This window comes from Arachis hypogaea, chromosome 15 (genome assembly GCF_003086295.3).
Source record: "Arachis hypogaea cultivar Tifrunner chromosome 15, arahy.Tifrunner.gnm2.J5K5, whole genome shotgun sequence".
Taxonomy (NCBI): Eukaryota; Viridiplantae; Streptophyta; class Magnoliopsida; order Fabales; family Fabaceae; genus Arachis; species Arachis hypogaea.
In genome coordinates, this window is record NC_092050.1 from 44,153,199 (window position 1) to 44,164,673 (window position 11,475).

The following is an 11,475-nucleotide window of genomic DNA, read 5'->3' on the forward strand; positions in this document are numbered from 1 at the left end:
TAGTTTCTCTGATGCAGCAGAACTGCAAGTTTCATGGACTTCCATCTGAGGATCCTTTTCAGTTCTTAACTGAATTCTTGCAGATCTGTGATACTGTTAAGACTAATGGAGTAAATCCTGAAGTCTATAGGCTCATGCTTTTCCCTTTTGCTGTAAGAGACAGAGCTAGAATATGGTTAGACTCTCAACCCAAAGACAGCCTGAACTCTTGGGATAAGCTGGTCACGACTTTCTTAGCCAAGTTCTTTCCTCCTCAAAAGCTGAGCAAGCTTAGAGTGGATGTTCAAACCTTCAAACAAAAAGATGGTGAATCCCTCTATGAAGCTTGGGAAAGATACAAACAGTTGACCAAAAAGTGTCCTTCTGACATGCTTTCAAAATGGACCATCCTGGATATATTCTATGATGGTTTATCTGAGCTATCAAAGATGTCATTGGACACTTTTGCAGGTGGATCCATTCACCTAAAGAAAACGCCTGCAGAAGCTCAAGAACTCATTGACATGGTTGCTAATAACCAATTCATGTACACTTCTGAGAGGAATCCTGTAAGTAATGGGACGCCTATGAAGAAGGGAGTTCTTGAAATTGATACTCTGAATGCCATATTGGCTCAGAATAAAATATTGACTCAGCAAGTCAATATGATTTCTCAGAGTCTGAATGGAATGCAAGCTGCATCCAACAGTACTCAAGGGGCATCTTCTGAAGAAGAAGCTTATGATCCTGAGAACCCTGCAATAGCAGAGGTAAATTACTTAGGTGAACCTTATGGAAACACATATAATCCATCATGGAGAAATCACCCAAATCTCTCATGGAAAGATCAAAAGCCTCAACAAGGCTTTAATAATGGTGGAAGAAATAGGTTTAACAATAGTAAACCTTTTCCATCATCCACTCAGCAACAGACAGAGAATTCTGGACAAAATACCTCTAATTTAGCAAACTTAGTCTCTGATTTGTCCAAGGCCACTGTAAGTTTCATGAATGAAACAAGGTCTTCCATTAGAAATTTGGAAGCACAAGTAGGCCAGCTGAGTAAAAGGATCACTGAAATCCCTCCTAGTACTCTCCCAAGCAATACAGAAGAGAATCCAAAAGGAGAGTGCAAGGCCATTGACATAAGCACCATGGCTGAACCTGTAAGGGAAGGAGAGGACGTGAATCCCAAGGAGGAAGACCTCCTGGGACGTCCAGTGATCAATAAGGAGCTTCCCTCTGAGGAACCTAAGGAATCTGAGACTCATCTAGAGACCATAGAGATTCCATTAAACCTCCTTATGCCATTCATGAGCTCTGATGAGTATTCCTCTTCTGAAGAGAATGAGGATGTTACTGAAGAGCAAGCTGCCAAGTTCGTTGGTGCAATCATGAAGCTAAATGCCAAATTATTTGGTATTGAAACTTGGGAAAATGAACCTCCCTTGTTCACCAATGAACTAAGTGATCTGGATCAACTGACATTGCCTCAGAAGAGACAGGATCCTGGAAAGTTCATAATACCTTGTACTATAGGCACCATGATCTTTAAGGCTCTGTGTGACCTTGGTTCAGGAATAAACCTCATGCCCCTCTCTGTAATAGAGAAACTGGGAATCTATGGGGTGCAAGCTGCTAAAATCTCATTAGAGATGGCAGACAATTCAAGAAAACAGGCTTATGGACAAGTAGAGGACGTGTTAGTAAAGGTTGAAGGCCTTTACATCCCTGCTGATTTCATAGTCCTGGATACTGAAAAGGAAGAGAATGAGTCCATCATCCTAGGAAGACATTTCCTAGCCACAGCAAGAGCTGTGATTGATGTGGACAGAGGAGAATTGATCCTTCAATTAAATAAGGACAACCTTGTGTTTACAACTCAAGGATCTCTCCCTGCATCCATGGAGAGGAAGCAGAAAAAGCTTCTCTCAAAGCAGAGTCAACCAAAGCCCCCACAGTCAAACTCTAAGTTTGGTGTTGGGAGGCCACAACCAAACTCTAAGTTTGGTGTCAAACCCCCATATCCAAACTCTAAGTTTGGTGTTGGGAGGTCTTAACAAAGCTCTGCACATCTGTAAGGCTCCATGAGAGCCCACTGTCAAGTTATTGACATTAAAGAAGCGCTTGTTGGGAGGCAACCCAATGTTTATTTATCTAATTTTATTTTTGTTTTTCATGTTTTCTTAGGTTCATGATCATGTGGAGTCACAAAATAAACGAAAAATTTATAAACAGAATCAAAAACAGCGGAAGAAAAATCACACCCTGGAGGAAGCACCTGTCTGGCGTTCAACGCCAGAACAGAGCATGGTTCTGGCGCTGAACGCCCAAAATGCGCAGCATCTGGGCACTGAACGCCAGAATTGCACCCTGGAGAAGAGCTGGCGCTGAACGCCCAGAACAAGCATGGTTCTGGCGTTCAAAGCCAGAAATGGGCAACAAATGGGCGTTGAACGCCCAAAATGGGCACCAACCTGACGCTGAACGCCCAGAGTTGTGTGCAAGGGCTTTTTACATGCCTAATTTTGTGCAAGGTTGTAATTCCTTGAACACCTTAGGATCTGTGGACCCCACAGGATTATCTCAGGATCTGTGGACCCTACAGTATCATCTCAGGATCTGTGAATCTCACAGGATCCCCACCCACCTTACCCTCTCTCTCTCCATTCATGGTCATCCCTTCTCTTTTCCATTCACCACTCACATCCATACACACATCCCTCTATCTCCTCCATATTTTCTTCTTCTTCATCTATTCTTTCTTTTCTTGCTCGAGGGCGAGCAATATTCTAAGTTTAGTGTGGTAAAAGCATAAGCTTTTTGTTTTTCCATTACCATTAATGGCACCTAAGTCCAGAGAAACCTTAAGAAAGAGGAAAGGGAAGACAAATTCTTCCACCTCTGAGCCATGGGAGATGGAATGATTCATCTCACAAGCCCATCACTAAGAAAAGGATGGAGCAAACAAGAGAGCACATTCATGAATCTCAACAGGCACATGAAGAAGCTCATCATCAAGAAATCCCTGAGATACATCAAGGGATGCACTTGCCTCCACAGAATTTTTGGGAGCAAATCAACACCTCCCTAGGAGAATTAAGTTCCAACATGGGACAATTAAGGGTGGAACATCAAGAACACTCCATCATCCTTCATGAAATTAGAGAAGATCAAAAAGTAATGAGGGAGGAGCAACAAAGACAAGGAAGAGACATAGAAGAGCTCAAGGACATCATTGGTTCCTCAAGAAAGAAACGCACCCATCACTAAGGTGGACTCATTCCTTGTTCTTACTATCTCTGTTTTTTGTTTTCTATGTTAAGTGCTTATCCATGTTTGTGTCTTCATTACATGATCATTAGTAGTTAGTAAAAACGTGTTAAAAGTTATGAATGTCCTATGAATCCATCACCTCTCTTAAATGAAAAATGTTTTAATTCAAAAGAACAAGAAGTACATGAGTTTTGAATTTATCCTTGAACTTAGTTTAATTATATTGATGTGGTGATAATGCTTCTTGTTTTCTGAATGTATGCTTAAACAGTGCATATGTCTTTTGAAGTTGTTGTTTAAGAATGTTAAATATGTTGGCTCTTGAAAGAATGATGACAAGAAGACATGTTATTTGATAATCTGAAAAATCATAAAGGTGTGGAGCTCTGCTGTTCCTCAAAGATTAATGCAAAGTACTACTGTTTTCTATTCAATTCATCTTATTTCACTTCTAAGATATTCATTCGCACTTCAACCTGAATGTGATGAACGTGACAATCATCATCATTCCTTATGAACGCGTGCCTGACAACCACTTCCGTTCTACGTTAGATTGAATGAGTATCTCTTAGATCTCTTAATCGGAATCTTCGTGGTGTAAGCTAGAATGATAGCGGCATTCAAGAGAATCTGGAAAGTCTAAACCTTGTCTGTGGTATTCCGAGTAGGATTCAATGATTGAATGACTGTGACGAGCTTCAAACTCGCGAGTGCTGGGCGTAGTGACAGACGCAAAAGGAGGGTGAATCCTATTCCAGCATGATCGGGAACCTCAAATGATTAGCCGTGCCGTGACAGGGCATCTTGGACCATTTTCACAAGAGGTGGGGATGTAGCCACTGACAACGGTGATGCCCTTGCATAAAGCCAGCCATAGAAAGGAGTAAGACTGATTGGATGAAGACAGCAGGAAAGTAGAGGTTCAGAGGAATGATTGTATCTCCATACGCTTATCTGAAATTCTCACCAATGATTTACATAAGTATTTCTATCCTTCTTTTATTACTTATTTTCGAAAACCCCATTACTATTCTACATCTGCCTGACTGAGATTTACAAGGTGACCATAGCTTGCTTCATACCAACAATCTTCGTGGGATTCGACCCTTACTCACGTAAGGTATTACTTGGACGACCCAGTGCACTTGCTGGTTAGTTATGCGAAGTTGTGAAGATATGTTTAGACCATGGTTCTGTGCATCCGTTTTTGGTGCCATTGCTAGGGAATCAATTTCGAACAACAATTCACAACCTGAGTAACAATTTCGCATACCAAGTTTTTGGCGCCGTTGCCGGGGATTGTTCGAGTTTGGACGACTGACGGTTCATCTTGTTGCTCAGATTGGGTAACTTTCTTTTCGTTTTCTTTTCAAAAAGTTTTCAAAAATTTTTCAAAAAAAATCTTTCAAAAATGTCTCCTTTGTTTTCGAAAAAAAAAATCTTAAAATAAAAATGTTTTCAGAAATATATTTTTCTTCAGAATTTTTAAGAATGAATTCTGGTGTTTCATGAAGCATGTTGAAGCCTGGCTGGCTGTAAAGCCATGTCTGTAGGGAATGTCAGGCGTGTCATGTCTGGATTACATGCTAAAGCTTGGCTGGCTATTAAGCCATGCCTGACCCTTTGATTGGAGCTTTAGACTAAGAATGCTAGATTCCTGGAATCCATATTAAAAATTTTGGAATCCTTATTTTTGTTTTTCAAATAATTTTCGAAAAAAATACAAAAAATTAGAAAATCATAAAAATCAAAAATATTTTTTGTGTTTCTTGTTTGAGTCTTGAGTCATGTTATAAGTTTGGTGTCAATTGCATGTTCATCTTGCATTTTCCGAAAAAATTCATGCATTCATAGTGTTCTTCATGATCTTCAAGTTGTTCTTGGTAAGTCTTCTTGTTTGATCTTTGCATTTGCATGTTTTGTGTCTTTTCTTGTTTTTCATATGCATTCCTGAATTCTTTATGTCTAAGCATTAAAAAATTCTAAGTTTGGTGTCTTGCATGTTTTCTTTGCATTAAAAATTTTTCAAAAATGTGTTCTTGATGTTCATCATGATCTTCATAGTGTTCTTGGTGTTCATCTTGACATTCATAGCATTGTTGCATGTATTCATTGTTTTGATCCATAACTTTCATGCGTTGCATCATTTTTCTTGTTTTTCTCTCTCATCATAAAAATTCAAAAATCAAAAAAATGTCTTTCCCTTTTTCTCTCTTAAAATTTCGAAAATTAGATTTGACTTTTTCAAAAATTTTTAAAATCTAGTTGTTTTTATGAGTCAAATCAAATTTTCAATTTTAAAAAAAAATCTTATCTTTTTCAAAATCTTTTCCAAAAATCAAATATTTTTTCAATTTTTTTTAGTTATTTTCGAAAATTTCAAAAATATTTTTCAAAAATATTTTTCTTAATTTTACATCATATTTTCGAAAATAACATCATCAATTAATGTTTTGATTCAAAAATTTCAAGTTTGTTTCTTACTTGTTAAGAAAGATTCAAACTTTAAGTTCTAGAATCATATCTTGTGATTTCTTGTGAATCAAGTCATTAATTGAGATTTTAAAAATCAAATCTTTTTGAAAAACTAATTTCTATCACATATTTTCAAAAATATCTTCTTATATTACCTTTTTCAAAAAAGTGATTGCAAAATATCTTTTCTAACTTCCTAACTTCTTATCTCTTCAAAATTTGTTTCAACTAACTAACTAACTTTTTGTTTGTTTCTTATCTTTTTCAAAACTACCTAACTAACTCTCTCTCTCTAATTTTCGAAAATATCTTCTCCCTTTTTCAAAATTTCTTTTTAATTAACTAATTATTTTAATTTTTGATTTTAATTTTTGAAAATTACTAACCTTTTTCAAAAACTATTTTCGAAAATCACTAGCTCTTTTTTAAAAATAATTTTCGAAAATTCTCTTCCTCTCTCATCTCCTTCTATTTATTTATTCATATACTAACACTCTTCTTCATCTCACATCTCTTCTCCTATCATCACCTTTGTGTTTGGATTATCCATTCTTTTCTTCCACTCACACAGGGACCTCTATACTGTGGTATAAAGGATCCCTATTATTATTATTATTATTATTTTTCTGTGCCCTCTTCTTTGTCATATGAGCAGGAGCAAGGACAAGAACATTCTTGTTGAAGCAGATCCAGAACCTGAAAGGACTCTGAAGAGAAAATTAAGAGAAGCTAAATTACAACAATCCAGAGATAATCTTTCAGAAATTTTCGAACAGAAAAAGGAGATGGCAGCCGAAAATAATAATAATGCAAGGAGGATGCTGGGTGACTTTACTGCACCTAATTCCAATTTACATGGAAGAAGCATCTCCATCCCTACCATTGGAGCAAACAATTTTGAGCTGAAACCTCAGCTAGTTTCTCTGATGCAGCAGAACTGCAAGTTTCATGGACTTCCATCTGAAGATCCTTTTCAGTTCCTAACTGAATTCTTGCAGATCTGTGATACTGTTAAGACTAATGGAGTAAATCCTGAAGTCTACAGGCTCATGCTTTTCCCCTTTGCTGTAAGAGACAGAGCTAGAATATGGTTGGACTCTCAACCTAAAGATAGCCTGAACTCTTGGGATAAGCTGGTCACGGCTTTCTTAGCCAAGTTCTTTCCTCCTCGAAAGCTGAGCAAGCTTATAGTGGATGTTCAAACCTTCAAACAAAAAGATGGTGAATCCCTCTATGAAGCTTGGGAAAGATACAAACAGTTGACCAAAAAGTGTCCTTCTGACATGCTTTCAGAATGGACCATCCTGGATATATTCTATGATGGTTTATCTGAGCTATCAAAGATGTCATTGGACACTTCTGCAGGTGGATCCATTCACCTAAAGAAAACGCCTGCAGAAGCTCAAGAACTCATTGACAAGGTTGCTAATAACCAGTTCATGTACACTTTTGAGAGGAATCCTGTGAGTAATGGGACGCCTATGAAGAAGGGAGTTCTTGAAATTGATACTCTGAATGCAATATTGGCTCAGAATAAAATATTGACTCAGCAAGTCTATATGATTTCTCAGAGTCTGAATGGAATGCAAGCTGCATCCAAGAGTACTCAAGAGGCATCTTCTGAAGAAGAAGCTTATGATCCTAAGAACCCTGCAATAGCATAGGTAAATTACTTAGGTGAACCTTATGGAAACACATATAATCCATCATGGAGAAATTACCCAAATCTCTCATGGAAGGATCAAAAGCCTCAACAAGGCTTTAATAATGGCGGAAGAAATAGGTTTAACAATAGTAAACCTTTTCCATCATCCACTCAGCAACAGACAGAGAATTCTGGACAAAATACCTCTAATTTAGCAAATTTAGTCTCTGATCTATCAGGCCACTGTAAGTTTCATGAATGAAACAAGGTCTTCCATTAGAAATTTGGAAGCACAAGTGGGCCAGCTGAGTAAAAGGATCACTGAAATCCCTCCTAGTACTCTCCCAAGCAATACTGAAGAGAATCCAAAAGGAGAGTGCAAGGCCATTGACATAAGCACCATGGCCGAACCTGTAAGGGAAGGAGAGGACGTGAATCCCAAGGAGGAAGACCTCCTGGGACGTCCAGTGATCAATAAGGAGCTTCCCTCTGAGGAACCTAAGGAATCTGAGACTCATCTAGAGACCATAGAGATTCCATTAAACCTCCTTATGCCATTCATGAGCTCTGATGAGTATTCCTCTTCTGAAGAGAATGAGGATGTTACTGAAGAGCAAGCTGCCAAGTTCCTTGGTGCAATCATGAAGCTAAATGCCAAATTATTTGGTATTGAAACTTGGGAAAATGAACCTCCCTTATTCACCAATGAACTAAGTGATCTGGATCAACTGACATTGCCTCAGAAGAGACAGGATCCTGGAAAGTTCATAATACCTTGTACCATAGGCACCATGATATTTAAGGCTCTGTGTGACCTTGGTTCAGGAATAAACCTCATGCCCCTCTCTGTAATAGAGAAACTGGGAATCTATGGGGTGCAAGCTGCTAAAATCTCATTAGAGATGGCAGACAATTCAAGAAAACAGGCTTATGGACAAGTAGAGGACGTGTTAGTAAAGGTTGAAGGCCTTTACATCCCTGCTGATTTTATAGTCCTGGATACTAGAAAGGAAGAGGATGAATCCATCATCCTAGGAAGACATTTCCTAGCCACAGCAAGAGCTGTGATTGATGTGGACAGAGGAGAATTGATCCTTCAATTAAATAAGGACAACCTTGTGTTTACAACTCAAGGATCTCTCTCTGCATCCATGGAGAGGAAGCAGAAAAGGCTTCTCTCAAAGCAGAGTCAACCAAAGCCCCCACAGTCAAACTCTAAGTTTGGTGTTGGGAGGCAACAACCAAACTCTAAGTTTGGTGTCAAACCCCCATATCCAAACTCTAAGTTTGGTGTTGGGAGGTCTCAACAAAGCTCTGCACATCTGTAAGGCTCCATGAGAGCCCACTGTCAAGCTATTGACATTAAAGAAGCGCTTGTTGGGAGGCAACCCAATGTTTATTTATCTAATTTTATTTTTGTTTTTCATGTTTTCTTAGGTTCATGATCATGTGGAGTCACAAAATAAACGAAAAATTTATAAACAGAATCAAAAACAGCGGAAGAAAAATCACACCCTGGAGGAAGCACCTGTCTGGCGTTCAACGCCAGAACAGAGCATGGTTCTGGCGCTGAACGCCCAACATGGGCAGTATCTGGGCGCTGAACGCCCAAAATGGGCAGCATCTGGGTGCTGAACGCCAGAATTGCACCCTGGAGAAGAGCTGGCGCTGAACGCCCAGAACAAGCATGGTTCTGACGTTCAACGCCAGAAATGGGCAACAAATGGGCGTTGAACGCCCAAAATGGGCACCAACCTGGCGCTGAATGCCCAGAGTTGTGTGCAAGGGCATTTTACATGCCTAATTTGGTGCAAGGTTGTAATTCCTTGAACACCTCAGGATCTGTGGACCCCACAGGATTATCTCAGGATCTGTGGACCCCACAGTATCATCTCAGGATCTGTGAATCTCACAGGATCCCCACCCACCTCACCCTCTCTCTCTCCATTCATGGTCATCCCTTCTGTTTTCCATTCACCACTCACATCCATACACACATCCCTCTATCTCCTCCATATCTTCTTCTTCTTCATCTATTCTTTCTTCTCTTGCTCGAAGACGAGCAATATTCTAAGTTTGGTGTGGTAAAAGCATAAGCTTTTTGTTTTTCCATTACCATTAATGGCACCTAAGGCCAGAGAAACCTCAAGAAAGAGGAAAGGGAAGACAAATGCTTCCACCTCTGAGCCATGGGAGATGGAAAGATTCATCTCACAAGCCCATCACTAAGAAAAGGATGGAGCAAACAAGAGAGCACATTCATGAATCTCAACAGGCACATGAAGAAGCTCATCATCAAGAAATCCCTGAGATACATCAAGGGATGCACTTGCCTCCACAGAATTTTTGGGAGCAAATCAACACCTCCCAAGGAGAATTAAGTTCCAACATGGGACAACTAAGGGTGGAACATCAAGAGCACTCCATCATCCTTCATGAAATAAGAGAAGATCAAAAAGCAATGAGGGAGGAGCAACAAAGACAAGGAAGAGACATAGAAGAGCTCAAGGACATCATTGGTTCCTCAAGAAGGAAACGCCACCTTCACTAAGGTGGACTCATTCCTTGTTCTTACTTTCTCTGTTTTTCGTTTTCTATGTTAAGTGCTTATCCATGTTTGTGTCTTCATTACATGATCATTAGTATTTAGAAACTTTGTCTTAAACTTATGAATGTCCTATGAATCCATCACCTCTCTTAAATGAAAACTGTTTTAATTCAAAAGAACAAGAAATACATGAGTTTCGAATTTATCCTTGAACTTAGTTTAATTATATTGATGTGGTGACAATGCTTCTTGTTTTCTGAATGAATGCTTGAACAGTGCATATGTCTTTTGAAGTTGTTGTTTAAGAATGTTAAATATATTGGCTCTTGAAAGAATGATGACAAGGAGACATGTTATTTGATAATCTGAAAAATCATAAAAATGATTCTTGAAGCAAGAAAAAGCAGCAAAGAACAAAGCTTGCAGAAAAAAAAAAGAAAAAAATAGCAAAAAAAAATAGAAAGAAAAAGAAAAAGCAAGCAGAAAAAGCCAAAAGCTCTTAAAACCAAGAGGCAAGAGCAAAAAGCCAGTAACCCTTAAAACTAAAAGACAAGGGCAATAAAAAGGATCCCAAGGCTTTGAGCATCAGTGGATAGGAGGGCCTAAAGGAATAAAATCCTGGTCTAAGTGGCTAAACCGAGCTGTCCCTAACCATGTGCTTATGGCGTGTAGGTGTCAAGTGAAAACATGAGACTGAGCAGTTAAAGTAAAGGTTCAAAGCAAAAAAAGAGTGTGCTTAAGAACCCTGGACACCTCTAATTGGGGACTTTAGCAAAGCTGAGTCACAATCTGAAAAGGTTCACCCAATTATGTGTCTGTGCCATTTATGTATCCGGTGGTAATACTGGAAAACAAAGTGCTTAGGGCCACGGCCAAGACTCATAAAATAGCTGTGTTCAAGAATCATCATACTGAACTAGGAGAGTCAATAACACTATCTAAACTCTGAGTTCCTATAGAAGCCAATCATTCTGAACTTCAATGGATAAAGTGAGATGCCAAAACTATTCAAGAGGCAAAAAGCTACAAGTCCCGCTCATCTGATTGGAGCTATGTTTCATTGATAGTTTGGAATTTATAGTATATTCTCTTCTTTTTATCCTATTTGATTTTCAGTTGCTTGGGGACAAGCAACAATTTAAGTTTGGTGTTGTGATGAACGGATAATTTATACGCTTTTTGGCATTGTTTTTAGTATGTTTTTAGTAGAATCTAGTTACTTTTAGGGATGTTTTCATTAGTTTTTATGTTAAATTCACATTTCTGGACTTTACTATGAGTTTGTGTGTTTTTCTGTGATTTCAGGTATTTTCTGGCTGAAATTGCGGGACTTGAGCAAAAATCAGATTCAGAGGTTGAAGAAGGACTGCTGATGCTGTTGGATTCTGACCTCCCTGCACTCAAAATGGCTTTTCTGGAGCTACAGAACTCAAAATAGAGCGCTTCCAATTGCATTGGAAAGTAGACATCCAGCGATTTCCAGAAATATATAATAGTCTATACTTTGCCCAAGTTTAGATGACGCAAACTGGCGTTCAACGCCAGCTCTCTG

General features: G+C 38.8%; 2 non-coding genes across 2 annotated transcripts; both read right to left on the reverse strand.

Annotated features, from left to right (window-relative positions):
* Positions 1–266: 266 nt before the first annotated feature.
* Positions 267–374, reverse strand: LOC112752272 (small nucleolar RNA R71). The gene has a single exon (XR_003176718.1). It is a non-coding gene; the product is annotated as a small nucleolar RNA R71 (small nucleolar RNA).
* Positions 375–6,911: 6,537 nt separating this feature from the next.
* Positions 6,912–7,019, reverse strand: LOC112753090 (small nucleolar RNA R71). Its single transcript, XR_003177489.1, has one exon. It is a non-coding gene; the product is annotated as a small nucleolar RNA R71 (small nucleolar RNA).
* Positions 7,020–11,475: the final 4,456 nt, after the last annotated feature.